At 38.1% G+C, this 22279-nt stretch overlaps 1 protein-coding gene and 1 non-coding gene across 13 annotated transcripts in view; one reads left to right on the top strand and one right to left on the bottom strand.

Annotated features, from left to right (window-relative positions):
• Nucleotides 1–22279, bottom strand: part of EIF4G3 (eukaryotic translation initiation factor 4 gamma 3) — a 351740-nt gene that overhangs the window by 291177 nt on the left and 38284 nt on the right. The window lies entirely within an intron of this gene.
• Nucleotides 7921–8027, top strand: LOC147914133 (U6 spliceosomal RNA). Its single transcript, XR_015555889.1, has one exon. It is a non-coding gene; the product is annotated as a U6 spliceosomal RNA (small nuclear RNA).

Raw genomic sequence — 22279 nt, 5'->3', positions numbered from 1 at the left:
CAAATCCTAACCATTCCTCAAGACCAAGTTTAAATCCTTCCTCTCCGACAAACTATTTTACAACCACTCTTACCTTCAAGTCTCCCTTTTCTAAGATCAACTGTATTTACTGACTACACATACACAAAATAGCTACATAATATAATGTATATATTTAAGTTTTGTTTACCTTAAAAGAATCTTATTTCATTTCCCTCATATATAAGAGAGAAGACACAATAACCTAAGTAGAATTTACAAACTATTAGGCCTACTCTTTAATCTGTCACACAGATGAGTAACAATAGGAGTGTTCTAGTTGGATACGCCAAGGATCTTCTAGATATTCCTAATACTTAAGTGATCACTGATAACTACTCCATCACTTCAAGGTCCTACGTCACTGCCCCAGCTAAGAATTAAGTGAGTAGCATAAAAAAGGAGGGAAAAGTTTCACATTCTAAAATTTGAAACTCAGTAAGAACATGTACTTACGCTATAAAAACCAAAGGCTAATTGCTCCACCTCAGTCTGCTCCTGGGATGAAAGGAGATGCTGAAGGTAAGGAGAGAGAGAGGTGCCACTTTGGAGAAAAGAGCCTCTCAGCACTGGCAGGGCATTGGGGGAAGAATAATAAAATTAAACACAACAATAATAGCAGGTACTATTGAGCACTCCCTGGGCTCCACGCTAAGCATATACACACACTTGTCATTTAAAACTCAAAACCACCTTGGGAAATAGGTGCTATTATTAAACTCATTTTACAGATTAGGAAGCTGAGGAACAGAGGTTAGGTGGCTTTCTCAAGGTCACACTGCTAGTGAGGGTCTCAGCAGAAATTTAACCCAGGTCACCTGAGCTCCAGTTCCAGTGGCCATCCATATGGCCACCATCCTCTATCTCCCCCCGTAATGAATTCATGTATTTATAAACAATGGAGAGAAGCGTAAACAAAGCCATATTTCAATTTGAAAGGATAAAGTTTAGATAAGCTCTCAATATAGTACCTCTTCTACTATTTTATATGAAAACTCCTTTACACCAAAGAATAAATGGTAATTACTAAACAAACACAAAATTATGTAAACATTTTTAAGAGGCCAAAAAATTTCTATCCTCCCATATACTAGGAAACCAAAAAAACTAAATGACTAATTGAAACCACATAACTTATTTTCCTGTTGACTTAGTATCAGTTATGAAGTACAAGGTGAAAGGAGAATGACATTTCTTTGAATGTCATAAATTAGTTGGAAAATGAGTTACAAATTTAAACATGCTGTTTTTTAAATAAACACCTCATTATTTAATATGCTTTCACATACCTAATGTTTCAATACTTTTAGCAATTAGCACATAGATACAGAACAAATTTCCTGCCAGGTCAAACAACAGATTTTTTTCAGTTTGGGCTAATTCAAGTTCAGCTGTGATTCAATTAGTACAGTCCAGGCCATAATATTGAGCACTTTCATGTAAGAAAATAACACAATTTAAATGTGTGAAAAACTCCTTTCCAGTGTATTTAACACATCAGCTGGGGGCTTAGTCTGCCAGTGTGCATTACACATGTGAATGACGTGTAATTGCACTTACACTAGTGGCGATGTTGCGTTTCAAGTAAGTACTAATTCAGACTCAGGCAACAGCTGAATCATGATGATCTTGGAGGCCAGAGATTTATAAACCAAAATCATGTATGAAGGCAAAACTGCACAGTAGGAAATAGGAATATAAGAGTAATATAACCCAAACTCAATTAAAAATAAAATCCTCTAGAAACTCCTGTTCCATTTGATGGCCAGGCTTTTTCTCTTATCAGATATCTTCACGATCCTCCTCATTCTCTCTTAATGGTAAAATTATCAAAATATTTGAAGATTGCAAGACATCTATCTATCTAGTCTCAAAGGACGTGCTGCAATTCTTTTTACCTGCCCTAATCCACAATGACTCTAAGACAGTGGTGGGCTTAAATACAAGAAAAGACATTTAAGGGAAAAAAAAGAAGTCAATCAAAAAAGAAGGAACTGATGGGGCTGACCCGGTGGCATAGTAGTTAAGTTCTCGGGCTCCGCTTCAGTGGCACGGGGTTCACAGGTTTGAATCCCGGGCACAGATCGATGCACTGCTCATCAAGCCATGCTGTGGCAGCATCCCACATACAAAGTGGAGGAAGATGGGCACAGATGTTAGCTCAGGGCCGATCTTCTTCAGCAAAAAAGAAAAGGATTGGCAAGATTAGCTTAGGGCCAGTCTTCCTCACCAAAAAAAAAAAAACGGGGGGGAACTGATACCCTCAGTACCTACACTGAAGTAGATCAGAGCATTTGTGTCAAAAATTTGGCTTAAAACTTGCTGGCACTAAAGTAAAAAGAGGGAGGGAGACTTAAATTACTCTGGACAATTAAATTACACCAGACAGTTTTTTACTTTGAACAGCAGAAAACAAACTTACCTGCAAAAAAAAACATTTTTCCTAGATTATAATCAAGCAAATTTCTGCCACAAAGTTCCCAAGAAAAATATAGAAATACTATTCAATGGTATAATTCCAGTGATGACAAAGAACATGCATTAAATGACAGTACAGTGAAGGCACTTCTGAGATAGAAATGCTGTGGTACACACAGTGAGCTTTCTGATGGACTAGGGATCAATTCAAGGATTGGAAATATATTCTCCTCCTCAAATATTCAAATATTATATATCTCTTCCTCAGACTCAAGGTGTCTTACAGAGCTTTCAACAAATGTATTTCATTTGGCACACACTGAAACTGCTATCCAAGAACCTGTAGCAAAGATGTGCTATTGCTTGTTATATGGACACTACTGGCTTCAAACCCCAGAAAGCCAGCAAATCTGATACCCTACTATGGAAATTTAAAGGGTAGGCTTTAGGGCCGACCCCGTGGCTTAGCGGTTAAGTGCTTGCACTCCGCTACTGGCGGCCCGGGTTCAGATCCCGGGCGTACACCGCACCACTTCTCCAGCCATGCTGAGGCTGCGTCCCACATACAGCAACTAGAAGGATGCGCAACTATGACATACAACTATCTAGTGGGGCTTCGGGGAAAAAAATGGAGGAGGATTGGCAATAGATGTTAGCTCAGAGCCGGTCTTCCTCAGCAAAAAAAAAAAAAGAGGAGGATTAGCACGGATGTTAGTTCAGGGCTGATCTTCCTCACAAAAATAAATAAATAAATAAAGGGTAGGCTTTGTTTTGCTTTATAGAAGGCCAATTCACTAAGGCATGTACAGAGAGGAAGGGCTTGACTGCCTACAGCAGAAACAGATTCCTTAGAATTTTGAAATCATCTCAAGCTGTCATAGTCAAGATTGATAAAATCTCAATATGTTGGCTTTTAAATTTTTCTATACAATCCTTCCTAAAAGAAGCACAAAATGACATTCATTTTGGCCTGCCAACAAAGTATATTCTTAATAGTATACTTCTTTCAATAAGATTAAGATGAACCATTTTAAACTGGGTGAACTAAAGAGCTTCATTTTTGTGAAAACATGCACTAAGTAGCTCCTTTTCTCAAATGCTAACCAAAAAGGAGGAGAGGATAATATTTCAGTCATGATTTTCTGTTCCTACAGTGTTTTCTCATTTTGTTCTTTAATATCAAGTAGATCTAAAATTATCTCCACATCAATTAACTGTTTCAACTCACCCAGGTTAAGAAACAAGTACCACAAGTCCATGTACAAAGTGGCACACATTACCAAAAATGTACACAGGCAATATCAGCTACTACAAATATGAATGAGGTGTAAGAAATTTACTTTAATTATATATCCACTTAAAGCCAACGATTTCTCAATAACTGTGTACCCATTATAACACTAATATGTAAAAGACGAAATCTGGCTTATGCATATGGAGCTTATGAGCTATAAAGAACAGCCTTTTAAAAGAGGAGACACAGTTAGACAGTATAATAAATAATATGGTCATCTTAGCATAAAACAAGATAACATGACAGTTCATGCCTGGAGAACTGAGCTCTTGGAAAGAAAAAACTTCTGAGAATTACAGCTCTAACTAACAAAGTTTATTTAATGGTATCAAAGCTCTAACAGTAATATAGAACAGTATACAACATGTTAACACATCTGAGTAATTTCCAAAAGTCAGATTAATATGATAAAACTAAAGCAGGAGCTTTATTTATTTATTTTTTTTGTGAGGAAGATCGGCCCTGAGCTAACATCTGCCAATCCTCCTCTTTTTGCTGAGGAAGACCGGCCCTGGGCTAACATCCGTGCCCATCTTCCTCCACTTTATATGGGACACTGCCACAGCATGGCTTGACAAGCGATGCGTTGGTGCGCGCCTGGGTTCCGGGCCGGCAAACCCCAGGCTGCAGCAGTGGAGCTCGCGCACTTAACCGCTTGCGCCACCGGGCTGGCCCCTAAAGCTGGAGTTTTAAGAGGCTCCATTAGCCTATTATTTTTTTTTCTGTTTCACAGTAAACTGTGTCAACAGTCGTATGATTTTGATGGAATTTGCTAACTTCCAGAAGATCAGGATACGCCTGGTTCCTCACAAAAAAAAAAAAAAAAAAAGATACGCCTGGTTCATTTTTCTATTTTGAAATAAACTAGTGACCATTAAAATTCTAAGTGTTAATATCTCCCTGAAACTGGTCTGATATTGGGTATACTGAGATAACTTGTGCTTGAACAACTAAACCAATTATATTTACTAAAGAAGTCTTAGAAACAGTGTTTAAACACTATTGAAACTGTTCAAACACTGACCTCACTTTGCCAATGACAAAGGGCCCTTAAAAAGAAAAATCTTGGGGCCGGCCCGGTGGTGCAAGCTGTTAAGTGCGTGCACCACTTGGCAAGCCATGCTGTGGTGGCATCCCATATAAAGTGGAGGAAGATGGGCATGGATGTTAGCCCACGGCCAGTCTTCCTCAGCAAAAAAGAGGAGGATTGGCAGATGTTAGCTCAGGACCGATCTTCCTCACCAAAAAAAAAAAAAAAAAAAATCTATGGTTACAATGCCATACAATAAGAATATATAACACTACTATGCACTTACTACGCCAGGTCCTGTTATATGCACATTAACTCATTTACAACGAACCTGGGAGAAAAGTTCTAATATTTTGCATCATTTCCGGATGAGGCAACTGAGGCATACAAAAGGCAAAAAAAAAGCTTTCCCAAGGCTGGGATTCAAATCTAAGGATTCTTACTCCAGAGTCCATACTCTTACCCACAATACTATACTGCATTTATACAAAGTATTGATTCTGAAGCTGAAGAGACTTAAATAAACAAACATTATGTCAAGATAAGGGAAACAAAGGCATGAGGCATCAAAGTTAACAGAAATGGCTCTAAGACAACTGATGAAGTAGCTGAGTTTGCCCTCAGAACTCTCACTTCTGTATTCTAACCTACTTTTCTCCACTTAGTGGCATTCCCCCTCCTTCCTTCATAGGCATCAAGTATCTTGAGCACCACTTAGAACAGCAAAAGACTGAATCTCAATCACAATTAATATACCTTAATAAATAAATGACCAAAAATAGTTTTAGAGACTTCTGGAAGTATTCCTATTTTATCACAAGAACAGATTCCTTAAGCTCAAAGAAAAATGTTCTAAAAGTAAAATTTAAGATACTGTCTAGGAAACTGAACAAGTATTTTAAAAGAAAACAGGGTCTTCCTGGTATCTACAGACAGAACAATATACAATAAAGCAATAGAGTAAGATGTCAATTACAGAATCTAGGTGGTAGGTATACGTAAAATCAGAGTAATTCTTACAAAACAAAAGTCATATAGTATCATTTCTCTGCTCTAAACCCTCCAATGGCCTTTCATCCCAGGATAAAATCAAAATTCTACCATTCCCTACAAGGGCCCACACGAACTTGCCCCTAACTTCCTCATCTTGAACTACACTGGCCTCCTGTAGCTGCCTCAAATTTGTGTACATGGGACAACCTCAGAGATCTTGCACCTACTGTTTCCTCTGCCTAAGACACTCTATCCACAGATACGCAGATATCCCACAACTTAAAACTCCACTTCCTTCATCTCTCTGTTTAAATTTCCCCTTAAAAAAGACTTCCTTGACCACCATATGTAAAGTAACAACTCTCTCCAACTTCTCTGTATCCTGCATTATTTTTCTGCATAGCACTTATTACCATGTGCTTTACATATCTGGTACTATCTTTCTACCCCTGCTCAAATATAGGTTTTGTGAAAAAAGGGCACACTGCTCTGTCCTCGGCTCTTAATACAATGCCTGGTACATAGCAGATATGCAATATATGTCTTTTGAATAAACGAACAAATGAATGAATTCCTTAACCCCATCTATGCATAAGGCCAACCTGGCTTGCTAGCAATACTATGTTAATGGCTTGTTTTGAGGACTCAGATTCAAACACCAACTATCTCATGAACCATTTGCATTACAGCTAGCATCTACAGCTTGCATTATCAGGCACTAATATTCATGAAATTACTCAGCATTTCCAGCAGAGAATGTGAGAAAAGCACATACAATACACTAAAGAAAGAAATAGTACAATGAAGAAAGCAAATATCTATATTAAAAATAGACGTCTTATACATTACATAATTTATTCCACCAGATCCGCCAGTAAAAGTAAAAAATATTTCTTCCTAGGGCTGGACCAGTGGCACAGCGGTTAAGTGTGTGCGCTCCGCTTCAGCGGCCCAGGGTTCACAGGTTCGGATCCCGAGAGCACACCAAAGCACCACTTGTCAAGCCATGCTGTGGCGGCGTCCCATATAAAGTAGAGGAAGATGGGCACAGATGTTAGCCCAGGGCCGGTCTTCCTCAGCAAAAAAAAGGATTGGCATAGGATGTTAGTGTGTATATATATATATATATATATATATATATATATATATATATATATATATATATATTTCTTCCTACATTTAAAAGGCACCCATGAAAATAAATTTATATTAAAAGTTTGAGGGCCAGCCCCAGTGGCCTAGTGGTTAAGTCCAGCATGCTCCGCTTTGGCGGCCCAGGTTCGGTTCCCGAGTGCAGACCTACACTGCTCTGTTAGCGGCCATACTGTGCTGGCAGCCCACATACTAAAAAATAGAGAAAGACTGGCACTGATGTTAGCTCAGGACAAATCTTCCTCAGCAAAAAAAAAAAAGTTTGAGCATTGTCAATTATGTAACTTTAATTTGGTCACGATGAAGCTCAGGTCCAAATGTGCAATCCACATCCAATACCATTCAGGGTCCTTGGTATTCATTTCTATATAATATTCTCATACTCTGTTTGTTTTTAATCCCTATCCTTATTTTCCCTTTGATTTCCTTATCTAGTTTTTTCACCTAGTATTAGTTCAAGAATTTTTGTAAACCACTTGAATCCTTCCTGGAATGAAGTCTAGCACAGATTAACTCTAAAGATTACTATTAAAATGATTTCTGGTCCGGCTCCGTGGCCTAGCGGTTAAGTGCACGCGCTCTGATGCTGGCGACCCGGGTTCGGATCCCGGGCAAGCCCCAAGGCGCCACTTTTCCGTCCAACGTGAGGCCGAGTCCCACGTGCAGCAACTAGAAGGATGTGAACCTATGACATACAGCTATCTACTGGGGCTTTGGGGGGAAAAATGAATAAATAAAATCTTAAAAAAAAAAAAAAAAAAAAAATGATTTCTGTTTCTGCTTAGAATTCAGAAAGTTGCAAACAACATGGCATCAACTCGAAAAGAAGAAAATGCCAGGTAATGTAAACACCACAACTCTTCCAAAGCTCAGCAAAGACTGCTGATGTTGCAAGAAAACCAAGCAAATGAATTCCAAAGGGGGACAAGGCCCTGTCATAAAGGACAGAACACAAACAGCAGACCGTGAGGGAAAGAGGCAATTATAATACAGCAAGTGTAAAGAAAACCTCCTAGTGCCCGCTTCAGCAGCACATGCACTAAAATTGGAATAATACAGAGAAAATTAGCATGGCCCTTGCGCAATGACAACACACAAATTTGTGAAGCCTTCCATATTTTTTAAGAGTGATGGTGTTTAAGGCTACAAAATTGTAATGAGATTATACTAAATAAGCCATAGAAATCTAGTGCACAGTATAAGGAATATGGACAATAATACTATGCTATAATTATGTAATGTGATAAATATCATTACACTGGCAATCATATAAAACATATATGTGTATCAAAGTAACACACAGTAACACCTTAAACTTACACAATGTCACACATCAAATTTACTCAATTAAAAAAAAAAGAAAATCTGCTAAATTGAATAAATTCCTAAAAGCTGAGTGTGGGGTAGCATACAAGTTTCCCAACTGGGTGTCCCAGATGCAATGGGAGGCTGCACTCACTTGCAAGCTCTTTTCTACAGGCCTCCCTAGGGTGCTCATGAAAAAGACTGGGATTACGGCAAAAAAACAGAGCAAGTCCCACTCAATGGTACCAGAGGGCAGGAGGTGATCAGCCACTGCTGGGAGCAGGCACAAAGCCCCATCTGATTCCCCAGATCATTTTTTCCTACGAAGCAAAGGCCTTAGGCCACTGGAGAAGTGACAACAAATCCTTTCTCTCCCAGGACACTGGAAAACATCTCTTTTTCGCCAAGATAAGGAGATAAGCAAAACCCTTACCCCTGTAGAGAGGGGTAGAAAACCATCTTGGGCCTAGGCTCCCACAGTGATTACCAAGCAGAAGTCTCCTAATGCTGGGCGAGGGACACGAAAACCCTTCCATGAACCACCACAAATACAAGGCAAACATGGGCTGACACAGGAAGGAGAAGGAACAATGACAAAGCCTCATCTATGAGGCCCAGATGGACAGGGTCTGCATAGGACTGAGACTGGACCAGGATAACTGCCTCCACTACAATCCTAACACTAACTAGCAAGCAACAGCTTTCTACCACTGGGGGTAACATTAGCCACCGCTACAAGACTTTGAAGTCTGTGGTGCACCGAAGGTAAAGATAACAACATTAAAACCCCAAACTAGCTCAACTCATGACTAGTTTAACGCTACATCCCATACTAATGGCCAAACAGAAGAAAGGATGTGCCCATCTCCAAGCATAAATACTATTTACCTCAATCTCTACTGTTGTTCTATACACAAGGCCCAACACAATCAAAAATATGAGACACACACAAAAGAAAACACCTACAGTGAAGAGGAAAAATCAATCAATACAAGTAGGCTCAGGGATGACTCAGGTGCTGGAACTATCTGACAGGAATGTTTTTTAATTATTATGATTAATATGTTAAAGCACAGTGAAAAAGGCGAACAACATATATGAACAGATAGGTACTTTCATCAAAGATGGAAAATATTTCTAAAACTCAAATGGAAATGCTAGAAATAAAAAACACAATGTCAGAGATAAAGAATTCCTTCAAAAGACTCAGCAACAGACCTGACTCAGCTGATGAAAGAATCAATGAACTTGAAGATACATGAATACACATCAACAGAAATTATCCAAACTGAAACACAGAGGTAGAAAAAAGAAGGAAAACAAAAGAGCATCTACTATTGTGGGACACTAACATACATATAAATGAGGTCTCAGAAGGAGAAAGGAGAGAGACTAGGGCAGAAAAAATACTTGAAGAGATAACGGCCAAGAATTTTCCAGAAATAACGAAATACCAAACCACAGATTCAAGAAGCTTAGAGAAATCCCAAACAGGATAAATATAAAACCAAACAGCAAACACACATGCCTAGCTGCATCAAAATCAGACAGCTTGAAGGTAACCAGAGGAGAGGAAAAAATATTACATACATAGTTAAGGACAAAAATAAGGATTACAGCAGATCTTGTCAGAAACTATGCAAGCCAGAAGACAATGACTGTTTTCACTACTTCAAAGTAGTAAAAAAAAAAAAAAAAAAAAAAAGCTGTCAACCCAGAATTCCATATGCAGGAAAAGTATTATTCATAATGAAGGCAACATAAAGATCACTATCAATATAAACAATGTTCTCCATGCCAAACTAAAGATAAATACTACTAGATATTTTTACTTAAAACGCAATAAACATAGTAAAAAGTGTCTTTGCCTTTGAAATGGGGTTAAAAAACTGAGAGGCTATTTTCTGTAACCTTCAAACATTTTCCTTAACATTCAAATGAAAGTTTATCATCTCCTAAACATCCTTCTAAAAACCCTTCTTTTTAACTCCAATACCTCTCATCCAACCTTGGCTTAGAAAGTATGGAAGAACTGAAGCAATTAAGAGAGAATGAAATAAACCTAGGGAAAAGTACTGAATTCAAAAAAAGGTTCTCTCTGCATGGTGGAACTATGGTTGATTTTTTTCTTCACATCTTTTAAAGCTTCCAAATTTTCCATTATGAACCTGTATTATTTTTGTTTCAGATGGAAAAAATCCTATTAAATAAAAATGACAATGTACCAGTGTTAAATAATATTGCACTTTACAGACAGGGTTCAGGTCAACGACAAACCTTTCTTTCTTCATGGCTGGTGTCTGTGCCCCACAAGTTTGGAGTATCCCTGCTAATTACAGGAAAGGGAACACAGCAAACAAGAAGTGAACACAGTCCTACCTTCTACCATAGCCCTATCTTTCAGAGCATTCAAAATCAAAAAGGAGTAGCTTCTAGCTTACATACTCCACTCATCACCACCTCCTCCAACAATTAAAAAACAGGCTTAATAACAGACCAAGCCCAAAGGCCACAAATACTAAGGTTTGAAAAATATCTGATATGCTGTTAATAAAGCCCCCAGGATGGTTCAAGGCACTTTATATGCTCTAGTCCCCTCCATTATCCTAATAACATAAGCACTGCTATTCCTATCTATAGATAAATAAATAGATATATCAGAATTTTTTTTTTCTGAGGAAGATTTGCCCTGAGCTAACATCCCTCACCAATGTTCCTCTTTTTGTATGTGAGCCACCGCCACAGCATGGCCACTGACAGACGACTGGTCTAGGTCTGTGCCCAGGAACTAAACCCAGGCTGCCGAAGCAAAGCGTGCCGAACTGAACCATTAGGCCACCAGGGCTGGCCCAAGATATCAGAATTTAGATTTTAAAGATCATTGTCATCATATGCATTATCCTCTGTCCTTGAATTCTATTCCTAGATTTCCACTGTGGATTTCAATGTCACTTGCTTCTTCTATGCTTATGCCTATTAACAGTGAACAGATCAAATATAATAAAACCTCACATAAGAATTTTACTTCAGGGGCTGGCCCGGTGGCATAGTGGTTAAGTTCGCGTGCTCCACTTCTGGCGGCCCGGGGTTCACAGGCTGGGATCCCGGGGGCAGACCAGGCACCGCTCATCAAGCCAGGCTGTGGCAGGTGTCCTGCATAAAGTAGAGGAAGATGGGCACGGATGTTAGCCCAGAGCCAATCTTCCTCAGCAAAAAAGAGGAGGATTGGCAACAGATGTTAGCTCAGAGCTAATCTTCCTCACCAAAAAAACAAAAAAGAGAGAGACGAATTTCCAGGAAGAAAAAACAAATAAAAATAAAAGAATTTTACTTCAGAGAGGTAAATAATTTAAAATGGTCTTGTCCCTGCCCTTTGGGAGATTAAAATCTTAAGAGTTCAAAATATTGGTTAATAATACTTAGAGTAGCTCTTTCAAACTAAACATTCCTCTCTCTCAGTTAAAATGAGACTTAACAACTCTATCCAGAAATACAAAATTGGAAGTTCAGAAAATAGCTCACAGGCTGAAAAACTACACACACACACCAGTTGAGATTTAATAATTCTGATTTCTTCTGCAGCTGAAGTAAAACTAAAAAGATATTAACTCAAATATAAATATGTAGTAAATATCTAAAGAAGTACATTGGACTAATAAATCCCGAATTAATGATAATAGTTACCTCTGATGAAAGAGAAGAGTAAGTGACCAAGGAGGGTACATGCCGAGGACTTTAATTATATTGATAACATTTTGTTTGTGAAGATGGCTGATGGATTCATGAGCTTACTATATTATAGCATATTTTTGTATATACGCAGTATTTCAAAATACATTTCTTTTAAGTTTTCAAACCAGATGTGCCACTCTGCATCTCCCTAAACACAAATGTAAATTTTATGTAAAACATAATCATCACCATATGACTGCTGTAGATTCTAGGAGGAAAAATATTTCCTACCACACACACTAAACTCACATACTAACTCCATTTATGACAAGTAAATGCCTTTTGCAACAGAAGACCATACAATGCATTTTCATCATCTATACAATGAGGTCAATTCCACATACCCATCCACATCAGTATTACAAAAATTAAATGAGACAAAAAATGAATAGTCCACATAGAATATGTTCATCAAATGTTAGTTAATATTAGTGGCAATTGCTGAAGTATAAAAATGCAAAAATATGACACAGTACATCAATATTTAGTAACTCTGGAGTCTTCACATGTGGACTTATTCCTGATAGTGTATACATCTTTCCTCTATTCCCAATTTGTGGAATAACCTTGGGAATGGATACATATATAACTAATATGAGTGACACAACACATCCAGCTCCCAGAAACACAATAATCTTCATAGGCAGTGTTTAAAGCTCCCTGTTCTCAGTACAGACATCTAGTAAGTATTTATTAGTGTCTACTTTGTATCTAGCACTGATAGACCCTAGGCAAATAGAAACAAAAAACATAGTTCCTGCCTTAAGCAGTTGGTTTAGTGGAGAAAACAGATAAATAATAAATTTATCCATAGCTGTTAATTAGTACACCAACTAACCCAGATGGGAAGAGGTGTGAAGCATCACCCCACTGATTGGTTATTTTCTGCCATATAGCTCCTCCTCTTCATCCTTCCCTTTGCCCCCGAGCTCTGCTAGTCCTGGTCCTCTCTGAAAGCAGACAGGAAAGCAGTCTGTATCCTTTATTTTTTTTTTTTTTAATTTTATTTATTTATTTTTCCCCCAAAGCCCCAGTAGATAGTTGTATGTCATAGCTGCACATCCTTCTAGTTGCTGTATGTGGGACGCAGCCTCAGCATGGCTGGAGAAGCGGTGCGTCAGTGCACACCCGGGATCCAAACCCGGGCCGCCAGCAGCGGAGCGCGCGCACTTAACCGCTAAGCCACGGGGCCGGCCCTGTATTCTTTAGATATATTACAGAACTGCATTGTTCATAGGTAGCCTCTAAGCCACATGGGGCTATTGAGCACTTGAAATATGGCTAGTGCAAGGTGAGACATGCTGTAAGTGTAAATTATACACTGGAGTGCAAAGACTTAGTACAAAGAAAGAATATAAAATATAGTATCTCACTAATAATTTTTATAATGATCACATCTTGACAAAATAATATTCTGGACACAGTGGGTTAAGTATGTTATTAAAAGTGATTTCACCTGTTTCTTTTTACTTTTTAACATGGTTACTAGAAAATCTAAAATTACATAGGTGGCTCACATATTTCCACTGGATAAATGATCCATACCAAAAAAAGAACTGAAAACATAATGCACCTCAGAAGTATTCAGTAAGTAGTATTAGCTGAATCTGAATCTTAGATTAAAATTTCAAAAATATTGGCTAAAGTAATCTGTAACCAAACCCAAGTTCAATCTTTTTAAAAATCAAATATGAAGGGATAAAGAAAAGATTTACATTGTCAGAATTCTAATTACCTGGGGCACATGTTTATGGTCTGACGTGGACACTTATTATCCGAATAAATTAAAACCGTAAACTCCACTTTTCTAGATTAACTAATATACAGTAAAATTGTTCCTCCTCCTATTACACTGAATTACACCACAAACAGCCCAGTGGACCACAGTTCATCAAAACCATACCAAACATCAAAACTCAAGCTCTTTTTATAAGAATTACAGAGAAGTAAACTTCAAAACATCCTAAAAACAAGGTATTTACTGATGAATGCAATCCATTTAAATTACTTGTAAATGCATACTTAACAATATGTCCCCTGGGGCTAAAAGTCAAAGCTCTTACTCTTCAGTGTCTAGAGAAAAGCTACGAAAATTAACGCATTATTAATGCACATGAATCACACTGACCTGAGTTCCTCAAGAGTGACCTCAAGGAAAATGGGGACCAGAGTTAAGAGCAAAAATCGCACAAATTCACTCTGAGCAAAAAAGAAAGAATTCCTAAGGCCTTCCTTTCCCAAGTCAAGGAAATTTACATGGCTGAAATGGTTCTGAACAGATCAAACCAAAGGCACTATAAATGGATCTTGACATCCAGGAGCCCTAAGAACTGACTGGGCATTCCGTTATCTCTAGAAAAAGTTAAAGGTCAGTCCTAAAGAAGCTGTAAGAACTGTTACTCTTCTACTCAATATCCATATGTAAAAGTCCCAAAGCCCTGGAGATTTGACCCCAAGGATCTCTGCAAGACATCCGGCCAAGATCACAGAACCAAGGCAGTCTCCTTGCCAGTCCCTGATAACACAAACAAAGTGTTATTTGAGGCCAAGACATGGCCTTAGAAACTGTCCTAAACTGCACTCACTTACAAGTAACCACTTTATTTATTTTTTTTAAAGATTTTATTTATTTATTTTTCCCCCAAAGCCCCAGTACATAGTTGTCTGTCATAGCTGCACATCCTTCTAGTTGCTGTATGTGGGACGCGGCCTCAGCATGGCTGGAGGAGTGGTGCCTCGGTGCGCACCCGGGATCCGAACCCGGGCCGCCGGCAGCGGAGCGCACGCACTTAACCGCTAAGCCACGGGGCCGGCCCACAAGTAACCACTTTAGCCGAACTGCAGCCTTGGTGATTTATAGCTCTTCTTCAGATTTTCACAAGAGAAATAAAGTTAATCTCATCACAAATGAATGAAGACCTACCAATTCTATACAAGGTCCAGAGTTAAATTAGAAAAATACTAGTGCTGACCCCAAACACTTAATACGTAATGGCCAAGTGCTTCCATATCCTTTGGTGATGCTGTAACAACAAGGACTGACTCAAGCTCACTGCCCATGTACAACACAAGGGGATATTTGATACCAGACTTCTTCCAACAGAAGAGCACCCCCAATGTGACCCCCCATCCTGGATTAGGTAAGAACCGGTATCTATGCTCCTACAGGGCCAATGTGCTTTTCTTTAATACAGCAACTATCACACTGCATTACATTTATCTCTTTAACTGTCTCTCTGTCTCCCTCACCATACCGCCAGATCCTAATATCTCTGGCATCCAACATAAAGCTGGGCATATCACTGAGTGCTCAAAAAAATATTTGCTGGTCAAATGGATAATCTGGAGCTATGCTGTGCAATACGGCACCCACTAGCCACATGAAGCTATTTAAATATAAATTTAAGTTAATTAAAATTAAATAAAATTCAAAAATTTAGTTCCTCAATCACACGCACCACATTTCAAGTGCTCATCATCACATCTGGCTAGTGACTGCCACATTCGACAGTGTAGACACAGACTGTTTTCATCATCACAGAAAGTTCTATTGGACATGAGGATCTGGAATGTCCCTTGATTCTGGAGGCACCTAAAGAGACTGCTAATTCATACTTTTTCTAACAGGATTATTATTCTGAGAGAGAAAAAGTGGGAAGAAAAATGTTAAAATGTGCACCAATCCCAATTATAAGCAATACAATCAAAGGAAATGAGTTCTTCTGCAAGACTGTCTCTAATATCAACGATATTTCAAATTTTTCTGATAATTCTTTATTGCTAAGGTTTTCCTCCACATAATTCCCTATTGTGCCTCAAGAAAGCCCTTAATAACAAAAAGGTCTGCTGCCTATTTCTAGGAAGATGAAAAGAAGGTTATGGGACTATTTCTGCCCTAATCATAGCCTAACAAAATAAAGAGGTCAAAAAGGACCTTGGAGTTAACTTAGTCTAATTAATCAATTTTACAGAGGAAGAGACTGAGCGCAGAGAAGTAAAATAACCCCACAGAGAAGAACAGATGTTAGAAGCAGACCAAGCAGGTAACGGAAAAGAAAAAGCAGGGTGCACAGAAAGCCAGAAAAGTTTTATGTCTTTCACAGAATTATGGTATATTATCCAAAATATCAAAATAGTCTACATTTAAAAGGGAATGATAAGCACCAGTAAAAGGTCAGAAACTCTCGTAAGTTAGACACCAAAATTTTGTCTTGTGTAAAAGACCCTAAGTTTTCCCTTACAAACACCAAAACATTACTTAAATGCTTCATTGGCAGTCTACTTTTTACTTCCATAATCTAATCACATGAGTTATTTATTCCCATAATCAAAACCTATTTATTTCTACTAGTCTAAACAGATTTCAATTAAGCCACAAATACAGGTAACTAAAACTGAAAGCAGAAAATTTACTAATTATTTTTAATGGAAACATAATTCCATAAACATAAACATTGAAAGTGAAACTAAGGGGAGAGAAATAATTTGCTTCTCTAATAAAAATAAAATCACTCCCATCACCCTGAAAACATGTACTTGAATGAAAACCAAAGTAGGAGTGTTTCTACTTCTTAAGAGATTTTCATTGTCATGAATTATAAATAAAAATATAGAATGAAAAGGATAATTTTAAGTTCTCTTATTATTACTTCACCATGAGCAAAAGCAAATTCAATCCTAAAATGTTATTAAAACCAAAACTGACAAATATATCATTCTGACATAGTACTTATGTAGCTTGACATAGTACTTATGTAGTACTATGACATAGTACTTGACATAGTAGACATAGACTTGACATAGTACTTATGTAGCCTCAGCCTCAAATTCTTAGGTAAATATGGAATTTCGTTTTTCAAAGGGCACAAATCCCTCCTTTGTAGGGATTTTAGATATCTAATTTCTTACATCTAAAGATACAAGACAGGGCCGGCCCGGTGGCTTAGCGGTTAAGTGCACGCGCTCCACTGCTGGCAGCCCGGGTTCGGATCCCGGGCGTGCACCGACGCACCGCTTCTCCGGCCATGCTGAGGCCGTGTCCCACACGCAGCAACTAGAAGGATGTGCAGCTATGACATACAACTATCCGCTGGGGCTTTGGGGGAAAAAATAAATAAATAAAATCTTTAAAGATACAAGACAGTTTTTAAATCTGCTCCATGGGCCGGCACTGTGGCTTGGTGGTTAAGTGCGCGCGCTGCGATGCTGGTGGCCCGGGTTCGGATCCCGGGTGCGCATCGAGGTACCACTTCTCCGTCCATCCTGAGGCCGAGTCCCACATACAGCAACTGGAAGGATGTGCAGCTATGACATACAACTATCTACTGGGGCTTTGGGGGGAAAAAATAAAATAAATAAAATCTTTAAAAATAAATAAATAAATAAATAATAAAAAAAATAAATCTGCTCCATTAGCAAAACAAAAACACCAAATCTAGAGCTGAATCTTCTTGCAATGAAATATGTCAAATAATATGAGAACTTTTATAATATAAAAAGGAAAGGAAACAAATTAATGGTCAGCTCCATAAACATATTTCCTTTTCCTATATATATTTTTATCTTCCATCATGTTTATTTCTATAATTCATTCCAATATTCATATCTACTCAGACATGTTAAATAATGGAAAATTATATTTCAAAAATATTAACATAAAAATTCAAACACACCAGAGTAAAACAGTAATTTTATAGTAGTGAACTTGGGGATGGAGGGAGCAAATAGGTGAAAATCTCTTATAAAGATTCTCCCTACATTCATTTCCACTATTTTTTTAGTTCATTACTAGGCATTTCAACATTCTTTGACATATCTAACAAAGATTTTACTGGTGAATTACTGAGTACCTTAAAGTTGAATATAATATACTATTAAAATATAATTCTGTTATTTGGGTTATGACTCAATTATACTGCTTAAAATTCTTTTACATGTGGGTGTGTGGGCTGGTATAAGAAGAATTTAGCCCAGACTACATCTTAAGAAACCTACGTCATTCACTATCTTCCTTTTCAACAGCTAGCAAATATGTAACAGACTTCTTTTGTTTTAGTTTTAATGAATTGCTGTTTAACTGTCTCATGTGAGTATATGTGTGTTCAAAAAGATTAAAGCTAATTTAGAAAGAGGCCATTTATCTTAACGGGTATAATTGTCATCCTCTCTTCCTTAAAGCTCCAGGGTATATACAGTGGAGCAAAGAACTAGGCAAATAAGAAGTACTGAAAGCATTGAATTTTAAAACATTATACACGCTAGCCCCGTGGCATAGTGGTTAAGTTCAGCACACTCCACCTCAGAAGCCCGGGTTCATGGGTACAGATTCCGGGCGCAGATCTACACCACTCGTCAGCTATGCTGAGGCGGCAACCCACACACAAAATAGAAGACGACTGGCACAGATGTTAGCTCAGGGCTAATCTTCCTCAAGCAAAAGAAGAGGAAGATTGGCAACAGATGTTAGCTCAGGGTGAATTTTCCTCACTAAAAAACATCCATTATAAATTACCATTGACTAAGCACCCACCATGACCCTGTCATTCTGCTGGGCATATCCTCATAAAAACCCCCTGTGCCAGAGGCTGCCAGTTGCCCACAATTCCTGTTTCTCCTTTCCTTCCACAATAAAAGTAAAAGTGGTATGTGAATCTTCTGGCAAGTGCCCTTTAAGAAAAGAAGTGGCTCTTTGTCCTCTCCCGCCTCCTTCCTGCTAACTGAAATGCAAACTTATAGGCTACAGCTGGAGCAGCCCTCTTGGATCACAAGGTGCACTTGACCAACAGAGGTCACGCTCAAAAGACAGAACCTTGCATCCCTGACACCTCAGAGTGCCACAATGGCTCAGGATCTGGTAACATACTAGTTAATGGAAGAATTCAGATTAAAATCAAAGAGTCTCTCCATTATACACTAAAGAATACGTTAACACATTCACTTTTGTAGCACATATTTTTTTAAAATATTAGGCAGGCTTATGGTAATCCTAACAATCCTCAATAGTAACAAGAGGGGCAGGACTATGCCTTACTCATTTGCATGGGGCTTGCACAAAGCTGTGCACACAATAAACTTTGCTGAATTAAGAAAGTTCACTTCATAACGGGAAAGAAAACAGAAAAAGGCTGTCAGTGCCCATCAGTTTGTCAATTGGACTAATTAGATACTGTTAACATTCCAAGTTCTAAGAGGATGTCAGGTGTAAAATGCTTGGTTTGCACTTTAACTACCAGGTCCCAGAATCAACCTATTTCAAAAGGAAAGAACATCTTCCTCTAGTCATTTGCAAAACTCTACTTCAGTATTAATCTAGAAAAGAAACTTAAAGGACACGTCCACTGAGAAGTAAAGGAATCATTCACTTCTTGGTCATTTTAAGTCAAGAATCATAACAAGGAGTAGACTCTAAATCCAACAACAAGCATCATGCTAGCACTCAAAGCTCTGAGAAAAAGTATTGTCCAAATAATTAAGCAAATACTAATTTAATGTCCCTTACAGAATATGCAAGACTTAATTAACTCACAACTGACCATTCCAATTTTCTAGGCCAGAAGTCTCAACTTTAGTTGCATATCTAAAACCCCAACTCCAAAATCTGATTCAGAAGATGTCTGTATTTTTTTTTAATTGCAAAACCGACTGAGCAGCCAAGATTGAGTACTACTACTCCGTTGAGCAGCCAAGATTGAGTACTACTATCCTAGCCTTACCATATCCCTAAAAGTACGCTAATTAAGGTAGCATTTTCTTCAATTAAAAAAAAAAAGTAGGGGCCAGCCCAGTGGCGCAGCCATTAAGTGTATGCACCCGGCTTTGGTGTCCCGGGTTTCGCAGGTTCGGATCCTGGGCGCGCACTGACACACCACTTGTCAAGCCATGCTGTGGTGGTATCCCATATAAAGCAGAGGAAGATGGGCACAGATGTTAGCCCAGGGCCAATCTTCCTCAGCAAAAAGAGGAGGATTGGCAATGGATGTTAGCTCAGGGCTAATTTTCCTCACGAAAAAAAAAGTAAAAGATTACTTACTTGAGTCTCTCAAGTCTAAGGAAAATGGTAACTAACTTTGTTCAATGACTAAAAAATTTAGTATTTCTCACATTCTTTTTTTTTTTTTTTAAAGATTTTATTTATTTATTCATTTTTCCCCCAAAGCCCTGGTAGATAGTTGTATGTCATAGCTGCACATCCTTCCAGTTGCTGTATGTGGGATGCGGCCTCAGCATGGCCGGAGAAGCGCTGCGCCGGTGCGCGCCCAGGATCCGAACCCGGGCCACCGGCAGCGGAGCGCGCGCATTTAACCGCTAAGCCATGAGGCCGGCCCAATTTCTCACATTCTTAAACACACTCTCCCAATTTGTTTTACACCGACTTCTCTCAAGAGTTTATCACAATGTGTCTTTGTCAGGAAAACATGATGTTCTCTATACATCTGTGGATAACAAACACAATGACAAAATAGTTATCAAATTGATTTTCCAATTGCAAAGATGGCAATAAACTAAAACAACAGCAGAACAGAAACAACAAAATGTTCTTCCGTTCACTAAAATTCAAGGTCTCAACAGTCTGGGCAGAATTATTTATGTAGCAGGTTACAAGAGATAAAAATAAGAGAAAGTAGTTTTTAGCAATGGATGACACGAAGACTGCCATTTGAAAATGAGACTACTTTACAAACTGCACAAAATGGGATCTGAGAAAAGCAGAGATATTCAGGGTTAGGACTGAAAGATGGTTAATTACTTCCTTGTTTTATGAAAGCTTTGAAGCTTTAAGCTCTTCAGCTAAGGAACTAAGAGCAAAAAAGAGTTGTTAGCAGTACTAAAACAAAAACCAAACAATACTTTAAAACCATCCAGGGAAAAAATAAGGTGCTTTAAAGTACAGTTACCTGCCCATCAATTAGAGAATGATTTAATAAATGTGTTAAATCCATGTTATAGAATACACATTTTTTAAATGAGGAATAGCCGTATTATAATCATTACGACTTACATTTATTAAGCTAAATATCATGTGCCAAATGTTTCAAGCATTTTACATGTTAATGCTGATTCTCAAACCATCCTAAGAACAATTATTCCCATTTTTCAAGAGAAAACCAAAGTACACAGCAGCAAAGTAGTCTGCCCAACATCAGTAAGTGGAAAGCTGAGATTCATCCCCAACAGTCCAGCTCCAGACACCAGGGATCTTAACCACTTATCAAATTGCTTCTTTAAATGTTATAGAAGGATGTCTATGACACACCGAATGAAAAAGGTAAGCTGCAAAATAGTGTGTATTTGAACAGTACAATCTCATTTCTATTTAAGAAAAAAAATTCCAGGGCCGGCCCCGTGGCTTGGTGGTTGAGTGAGCGCGCTCCACTGCTGGCGACCCGGGTTCGGATCCCGGGCTCGCACCGACGCGCTGCTTCTCTGGCCATGCTGAGGCCACGTCCCACATACAGCAACTAGAAGGATGTGCAGCTATGACACACAACTATCTACTGGGGCTTTGGGGGGAAAAAATAAATAAATAAAATCTTTAAAAAAAAAAAAAAAGAAAAAAAATTCCTTTCTGTACGTACACTTGTAAGTTTGGTCTCCTTTTTTAAACTACCAAAAGGAAAAAAAGATTAAGATTATACTTACTTAAGATGCTACAGTACACTTTCTATTTTATACATTCCTGTGTTGTCTAAATTTCTTACAGTAAGTATAAGGTTTCAAAAAAATACTTATTTTTAAAAGCTATGGTTTAATTTGACATAACCTTTAAAGACAATGCAATATGCAGACTCTAAATTACTTTCTTACGAATATTTTCAATATTTACTATCACTAGTCAACAACAACAAATGTCAGGAATACAGACACATTTTAAAGGAAATTAACATTTTTTTAAAATCCATTAGTGATTTGCTAGTTGTCATCTCAGATAAAGATGACAGTTTTTGCCCTCAAGGAGTTCACAGTCACTAACAGAAGATCAGGGAAATGCATGACTCACAGCTGGTAGTCTGCCCTAATAATTCCAAAATCCTTTAATTCCCCCTATTTGTGCATCAGACACTTGTTAGGAACTAAGACAATCAATACGGATGAGGCACAAAGTAAGTCAACTAGATTCTTTCCAATAAGCTCCATTTCAACAAGTATGAATTTTACTAATCTAAATTTGTATACTCTATTCCAAAGGACCAACTTCTATTCAATTTAGGAGGGAATTCAGGCATTCACTAGCTACCACCTAAAACATACTCAAGCTTTTCTTATCAGTAGCTCCGTCTACATATATTTTTAAAAGGTTACCATCTTTTGGAACAAAATTGTAAATTGGTAAGTTTGCT

This window comes from Ceratotherium simum, chromosome 22, assembly GCF_057802395.1.
Source record: "Ceratotherium simum simum isolate JZ-2026a chromosome 22, ASM5780239v1, whole genome shotgun sequence".
Lineage (NCBI taxonomy): Eukaryota > Metazoa > Chordata > Mammalia > Perissodactyla > Rhinocerotidae > Ceratotherium > Ceratotherium simum.
The sequence above is the reverse complement of the archived record's forward strand: the minus strand, read 5'-3'. Positions and strand labels throughout refer to the sequence as shown.